The sequence below is a fragment of the Eulemur rufifrons genome, chromosome 19, assembly GCF_041146395.1.
Source record: "Eulemur rufifrons isolate Redbay chromosome 19, OSU_ERuf_1, whole genome shotgun sequence".
Lineage (NCBI taxonomy): Eukaryota > Metazoa > Chordata > Mammalia > Primates > Lemuridae > Eulemur > Eulemur rufifrons.
The window spans coordinates 18137620-18146256 of NC_091001.1; positions in this window are offsets into that span (position 1 = coordinate 18137620).

Sequence of the window (8637 nt, forward strand, 5' to 3'; positions counted from 1 at the left end):
AGATGAAGATATTTTGTTTAAATTACCTCTCCAGCCCCATATTTGGGGTCAGGTGATTTTTCATATAAATAAATATTGTTAAAAAATATGATAATAATTAAAATTTATTTACATAATAATAAAGTGAATGTTTTATTTTTTTTTTAAAAAAGTTATTTTAACAAATTTATCACCTGAACAAGAAGTTAGAAAGATATTTCATCAGAAATTTCTTTACAATAGCTTTGAAAATTCTAAGGCATTTATGTTTAGCAGATCTCTCTGGGGATTTTTTGTATTTTTTGGAAGTTCTTTAAGTGCACACAATTTTGAAGACACAATTATCAGTTAGCAGAAAACAGTACAGAATGTAACGCACTCACCTAAATTTTGACTTCCACCAGAGAAAAAGTATGAAAAGTATGGCATGATAACTGATAAATGAAGGAAAGCACAAACCCTAAAAGCCTCCACTGTCTGCTCCCAAATATTTGTAATTCAACATGGAAAATTGGTCTGGAAACCAAGGATACTGTGAATGAGGTGGACCTCCCAAGTTTGTGAAAAAGTTGCCTTTTTTTGTTGTAAATTTTTTGTCATAAAATTAAAAATCCATCTCTTCTCCACCTTTTGGGTAAGTTCAAGTGTAGTAAAAAATTAAAAATCCATACACAAATGGAGCAGAGCAGAAAGGGAAAGTTACCTTCAAGAGGTAGTATGGCCACTAATCCAGCCAGACTCTACTATAACCTGATTAAACACACATGATTGAAATGCAGTTGCCAATGAGGATGGCTATTGATTATTGTGGGTCCCTAAAAACAGCAATATCACAGAGGCAAATATGACAAGGCCCATCCTGGTAGCAAAGGAGGGAGCGAGCCTCTCCTTTTGTTGGAATGTGACTGTCTATCCCTCTTTCTCTGAGCAAGGAAATTCTCAGTGTGACCGTGGATATAAGTAATTGTGGCCACTTACCCTGAGTGTTTTGGTAATTTTTGTCTGATGCCGTTAAAACTTCCATCATGGTATGTGCTTAATCTTGAGTTCATATTTAAAAGTGAACTTACGGCCGGGCGCGGTGGCTCACGCCTGTAATCCTAGCACTCTGGGAGGCCGAGGCGGGTGGATTGCTCAAGGTCGGGAGTTCGAGACCAGCCTGAGCGAGACCCCGTCTCTACTAAAAATAGAAAGACATTATATGGACACCTAAAAATCTATATAGAAAAAATTAGCCGGGCATAGTGGCGCATGCCTGTAGTCCCAGCTACTCGGGAGGCTGAGGCAGTAGGATCGCTTGAGCCCAGGAGTTTGAGGTTGCTGTGAGCTAAGCTGACGCCACGGCACTCACTCTAGCCTGGGCAACAAAGTGAGACTCTGTCTCAACAAAAAAAAAAAAAAAAAAAAGTGAACTTACATAACGTGGGTTCCCACGTGGGTCTACTTCTACCTTCAGAACGAAAATATGTTGAGCATAGAGTTTCACGGGAAGATGGTTCACAGGGTTTTCGGAAATTGCGTATCAGTCTTTGGACATGCTTAATGTGAGGCTGTACCTATGAGATACATCCACTATTGAGGAACCAACAAGTCAAGTGTTCAAGACTGCAGGGTAGACAGCCAGACACTGGATGGTGGAAAATTCATCATGGAAATCACTTGCACCTGTGAAGGCTCTTAGGGCCTTTTCATTGGCACACAGATGCTGTGTTTGTATGATGACTTGCTAGAGTTATTTACATTTGCAGAGACTGTTTAAAAGCACAAAGATGAAACCAAAGAAAACAGGTATTGTTACATTACCAGTGCAATGCTTATTTAAGAAAAGAATGATGCAATGCTCTATAGTTGTAAACAGAACTAATTTTAAAAGGCAACTGGGGCCTCTAAGAGGTTAAAAAAAAAGTTTAATCCATGTGTGTACTACTTAAATGGAACAAGAGATAGACTAGGAAGGAAGAAAATGGTTTGTCTAGAAGAGAATTGGAAGTCTGCTTCATTATTATCAATCATTGATGGTTTAAGCAATTTCCTAAATTCCACAGATCTACTTTGCCAGAAAAAAAAAATGAGGTAAAAAGATACTCATGAAATATACTTTAAGAATAATTTTGTTATTAGGAAGCTAGTATGAAGATTTAGTTATTTCTGCACCTCTGCTATTTCTTTCTCAAAGAAGATGGTAAAACTGCTTCAATTAAACAGTATCTAAAAACTTAATGATAGCAATAATCACAGTTTTCAATGTTTCCTTTCATTTTTGTAAACACAGATGTAAAACATTAAAGAACTACTTATAGGAAAAGTTGATATATCATGAGTCAGAGTAGTTACTTTCACTATTTTCAACGTCTGTGCATATTTTCTTTCACTACTTTTATGTGTATACAGTACTGAATTTATGTTTATGTATTACTACTCTTTCTCAAGTCAATAGAACTTTAAAATATGTACTTTAAAGGAGCAGATATTCAAGTGAAACAAATGGCCGTTTAATACTTCTTTGTTGTGTAGAACAAAATTTATAAAGTTATTTAAAACTACTAAGCCAATGCTAAAAAGAAAAGTATTTGTCTGCTCTTAGTCTCACATTATTGAAACTTTAAGGCCAATCATTTTCAATACCTTTGACATATTTTACTCAAAAAAATAAATAAATAAAACCCAACTTAATTTTAATTTTGCATTATGAACCTGGAAGCCCAGCTTATATGAGAGGTCTTCAAAAACTACATGGAAAATACGTATGCATGGATTTCAACTTTTCTGCACCAAAATGAAATCATACTAACTTGTTACAAGATGACTTAACAGGATCTAGTTTGAAACGCTAAGGAGGATAAGACATCAGTTTAAAAAGAGCCCCTATCAGAGAAACATGAATTCTACTAAAATTGAAGCAGAACAAAAATCACATTAATGGCTAACTTGGCTAGAAGATGAAATCACTGATGCTTTAGGAAACGTTTAGGGTGAAAATGCCCCAAAGAAATCAGCAGTTTACAAATGGATAACTGTTTTTTTTTTAATAGTAACATTTTTATTTAAATTATCACATAGAGGTAAAGATCACCTGAAATTCATCAGCCCTTGCCTACTTTGGTGTATTACCTTCCAGATATTTTTCCTATGATTAGAAAAGTAACTCACAACACGTAGAGAATTCCAAAGCTTACTTCAGCAAGCGGTATACTATGAATGTGCTTCCTCTTCTGCACATATAAATCTACCTCATATTTTAAAGTCTGCACGTATCAAATACTATAGTCAATCCCCTATTGTTGGATAACTAGGTTTTTCACAGTGTGTGTGTGAGATATCTATCTATCTACCTACCTACCTACCTATTTATCTACCTTCAGATGCTTTTTCAAAGAATTATGTTTTCTTCTGAAATGCTAATTTACTTACTTTCTAGATAATAATTTTAGGTTCTATTTTTTGAACTATGTTATCTGATTATTTTTTTAATTCTTTTTTTTTTTTTTTAATTTCAGCTTATGGGGGTACAAAAGTTTAGGTTATGTATATTGCCCATACTCACCTCCCCCCCCCACAGTCAGAGCTTCAAGCGTGTCCATTCCCCAGACATCTGCACCCGAATGTTTATAGCAGCACAATTCACAATTGCGAAGATGTGGAAGCAACCCAAGTGCCCATCGATACATGAGTGGATTAGTAAAATGTGGCACATGTATACCATGGAGTATTACTTAGTTATAAGAAATAACGATGATATAGAATCTCTTATGTTCTCCTGGAAAGAGTTGGAACCCATTCTACTAAGTGAAGTATCCCAAGAATGGAAAAACAAGCACCACATGTACTCACCAGCAAATTGGTTTCCCTGATCATCACCTAAGTGCACATTTGGGAATAACACCAATTGGGTGTCGGGCAGATGTGGCGGGTGGGGGGAGGGGATGGGTGGATAACTGGTTTTAGGAACGGACAAGGCAATGTTGAAGATAAATCCCACAGTGCCAGAGCATCTACATCAATTTGCAAGGGAAAAATTAATCTTTTTCTTGCCCTAATTGAAAAAGACTGACAACTAACAGCATAAACAATAGCCAACATCATAGACATTTCAAGTGGTGCAACTTAACACAATTCTGACTGAAAAATTAAAGTTGAGCTCACTTTCCACTCAATGGGTGTCAAAACTATTGTGCCCAGATCAGCCACAGACGAGAGCAGAGCTTTCAACAGAAATCTTCAACAAGGGGGATTAAGATTCTGAAGCATTTCTTTGAAGAACTGTAACAGGATATGAAACATGGCTTTACCAATAAGATCTTGAAGACAAGACACAATCAATGATTATGGAGAGGTAGCAGTGGTCCAAAATAAACTGTACCTGTCAGGAGCAAAGGTCAAGGCAATAGTTTTTTGGAGATGCTAAAGGTATTTGGCTTGTTGATTTTCTGGAGGGTCAAAGGATGATAACATCTGCTTATTATGAGAGTGTTTTGAGAAAGTTAGTCACAGCTTCAGCAGAAAAATGCTGGGAAAGCTTCACTACAGAGTCCTCCGCTAGGATAATGCTCCTCCTCTCAACAAACAAAAGCAATTTTGCGAGAGTGTTGGTGGGAAATTATTAGGCATCCACCTTACAGTCCTAATTTGGCTCCTTCTGACTTTTTGTTTCCTAATCTTAAAAAAATATTTAAAGGGGAGGCATTTTTTTTTCCCGGTAAATGATGTAAAAAGACTGCATTGACATGATGAAATTCCCAGACCCTCAGCTCTTTAGTGATGGACTAAATGACTGGCACTGTAACTCACAAAAGTGCCTGGACCTTGGCAGAGCTTATGTTGAGAAATAAAGTTTGTATTTTTTCTTTTTATCTTTAAATTCCATTTTTCCATGAACTTTTTGAAGTCCTCTTATATTTCCCAAGTAGTGCAAAAAGAAAAAAAAAAATGCCTTTCTACCAAAGTAAACATATGTGCTTGAAAGCTTGTAATCCAATTGACTCTAAGCATTCTAAGTGCCTTCCGGGCATGGATCCCTGGCTATGTAATAAAATGCATAGTCATCCTCAAGATCACCACTGATAAAGGATAAGCATGCAATGCTATGTTCTCCTTTGAAAATAATGACATTTTCAGCTGAAAGCTGGGTGAATAGGAGTTTTCTAATAAAGGAATTCCTATGAAAGTCAGTATCTAAATAACTATACTTTAAAGTGTTACTTGCTACTTTTTATCCTACAGAGGAGTCACAAAATCCAGCTATTTTTATACAGGCTTGCTGATTTCCAACTTTTCTCTCTCACTTGGGTAATTCTTATGGCCAAATTTCTCCAGAGTTTATGTCACTGAAGAAAGAGAATTGTCTAAGTTACTGAGCAAGGAAGGTAATTTCATTCTGTTCAAACTCCTTTTAGCCATCAGGTTTTCACTAAAACCATCATTACATGCAATCATTGGGTTTCTCTTTAATTGGGCAACTGCTTGCAAGTTAACTTGGATAGGCTATCAGTGCTTCGTTTTCAGAAACCCAGTGCAAGTACAGTATGCAATTCGGCAACCAAGATATTATGGAAATTTAGTATGAAAAGCACACACCTGACATTTAAGTGACCCTGTGAGATTTCAATTGGCATAGTTACTGTGATAGGAAGATCAGATGAAAGACTGAAAATAAAATGTTTATGAAATGTGGCTTAAATTCTGTTTTGTTTTGTTTTTTAAAAGGGGTCCACCAACATCAAATTCATGGTACTTTGCAGACTGTGAAAAATCTTGACTCTATGAATGATTTTTAAGTAGTCACATTAGAATAAGAGTATCAGTCTAATTTAGAATATCCAGTGGTCTCCCCTTGAACCCGACAGTCCTTGGCACTTGGACTTGAAGTCTGGAAATTGGCTCCTATTCACTTTCACTTTGTAATACTTAGTCCTAAGTGGCAATGCATCTTTGCAATGCAAAATTGCTTCATAGGAACCCAGGCTGGGAGATGCTGCCGTACCCTTGACTAAAACTATCAGAGTAGACCGAAAGCTCTCATATTCAGGAGAACGTCAATTGAGACATTATCAGATTGATGTGAAATAGTGATTACTAATGTTTTCACTTGCAAAAATTTTCTGACTCTGTAATGGTTTGTGATGTGTCAACTCAGCTAGCTAAACTATGAGGATGGAATGGAGGCATTCTGCAGCATTTGCACACCCTCTTCCAGTTATTCTAATCAAGCATTAATCTACTTGCTACTGGGAGGGAATTTTGCAGATGTTAACTTAAGTCCCTAATCAGTTGACTTTAAGCTAAAAAGATCATCCCTGATGAGCCTGAGCTAATCAGGCAAGCCCTTAAAAAGGACTTGGTTTTCCCTGGCAAATAGGATTTCAAATAGCAGCTGAGTCTATAATTGCTCTCCCTTCTCTGCACCTTCTTACCTGGATGGCTGTAGACAGAAAACTTCAACTCACGCATATGGGCTCTAGCCTGCCTGTGAGCTTCCTTTCTGCTTGACCTACAAACTTTGGACTTGCTTAGCTAGCCTCCACTATCACATAAGCTAGTTCTTTGCAATAAAATTCTATCTCTTTTTCTCTTCCTCCTCCCCCTCCTCCTCTTCTTCCTCTCTCTCTTGCTCTCACTGTCACTCTGGCTCACGCATGCCCTCTCTCTCTGCCCGTTTCTCTCCACCCTCACCTCCTTCTGGTTCTGCTTCTTTTGTTGAAATTAATACAGACCCCCACACATTAGCTGCTACACTTTAGCAGCTATCCTCTTAGCAAATGCTGAGTGAAAACTGCAGAATTGAATAAAAGCTACTGTAATGCATCTGTATCATTTTTATGCCCAACAAAATGGCATTCATTTAGAAAATAACATATATTCATTGATTTATTCCACAAAAAAAATCGAATGCCTGCCTAATGCTACTGTCTGTGTTGAGGATATAGCAGTGACTAAAATAGTAAAGTGCTGTTCTCATGGTATTTACAGTAAGAGTGGAGGAAAGAGACTGATAGTGAACAAAAAATACAGAAGTCACATGCTAATGTGGGCTATAATAATACATAAGATCCTGATGCGGTTACGTGAGTCCTTGCTTTATAATAATTTACTATTAATATTTTACCCATGATTCATTAAGTGTGTTATATTTCACAATTTAAAGAAGATTAAAGATTACTAAAGGAGGTTTAGTAGAATAAGGAATGTCAGCGGGTCGGGGTTGGAGAGAATGTTGTTTTCTATATGCTGGTCAGGAAAATTAGTTCTGAGCAGGGTCAGAGGCACAGTGCTTTGCAGTTCAGGATTATCAATTTGTAGTCACTTACATCTAGCAACAATAAGAGTTCTCTAGCCTTTGTGACAGAGGAACATGATATGCAAGAGTCTCTATTAGTACAATGCTGCAGTAGGGATTAGTGGTGATTTTAAAGCATACTTGGTGTGATGACCTTTCATGTTTTTATCCATAACATTTACATTGTATATCATAACCTAAGTCAGACGTAGTTTTCTATGTAATGATTTTTCATTATCCTCCATAATATACTAGAATGTTTTCTTTTCCTTTCTCTTCTTTTTCTTTTCATTGTTTGTTTAAGGATTTGTATATTTGTGTTTTGCTTTTCTCTTTCATTTTTCAGAGTGAAAAATGGTCAGACCCACTGAATTGGTTTCTAAACCCATTAGATTGTAGCCTCAAGTGGGAAAAATATTGCTTAAAAATTCTTTAAAGTTTATTACAGGAACAGTGAATAAAGATTTATTTAAATAGCATGAAATTAAAAGCATTTTGCTAACCCAAATAAATATTCAAAATTTGAATGGTGTTTGTTTGCCATTGCCTAGACCTTTTAACCAAATGACATTCTGCTATTTTGTTTTTTTTCTACTTTTCAAACCTTTTATTTCGACATTTTCCAGACCTTCACAAAGTAGAATCTAAAACAAACTTACATAAGCCTGTCACTCAGCATAAACAACCACCCACATTTTATCATATTTTCTTATTGACCATCCCAAAGTTGAATTTTTTTGTTTTTTTTTATTTTGGGGGGAATTTATTTTAGCTGGCGTATGTTAAAGCACTTCACATACACTAACCAAATGTATACTTAGATATTTCCTAATGTTTGCCCCAAACAAAAAATTTCTTCTATAACTTCAAAGCCATTATCAATACCTGAAATAATTAACACTGATTTCTTAATATCATTCAGCATACAGTTTATATTCAAATTTCTCAATTTGCCTAAAAATTATTTTTCACAGTTGTTTTATGTGAATGGGGATCCAAACAAGGAATAGTCATTGTATTACATAACTTGTTGTTATGACTCTTTAGTCCCTTTTAAATCGATTTAATCTAGACCAGCCTCTCCTATTCTATGCAACTGGTCTGATAAGTCCATATTCTATAAACTGTGTCATATTCTAGATTTGACTGTTCTCTTATTGTGGCATTTAACTTGTTCTTCTATTCCCTCTGTTTCCTGTAGACTGAAAGACTGATCTAACGGTTTAATAAAGTAAGATTCCAATTTATCTTTACAAGAGTAATTCATGGATGGTACCATATACATCATATTTCACCACATCTTTAGGCAAATTATGTCTGCTTGCTAATCTTGTAATAATTCTAAGGATGGATAACAGAGTTCAAGTGATGACAGTCTCATGTCT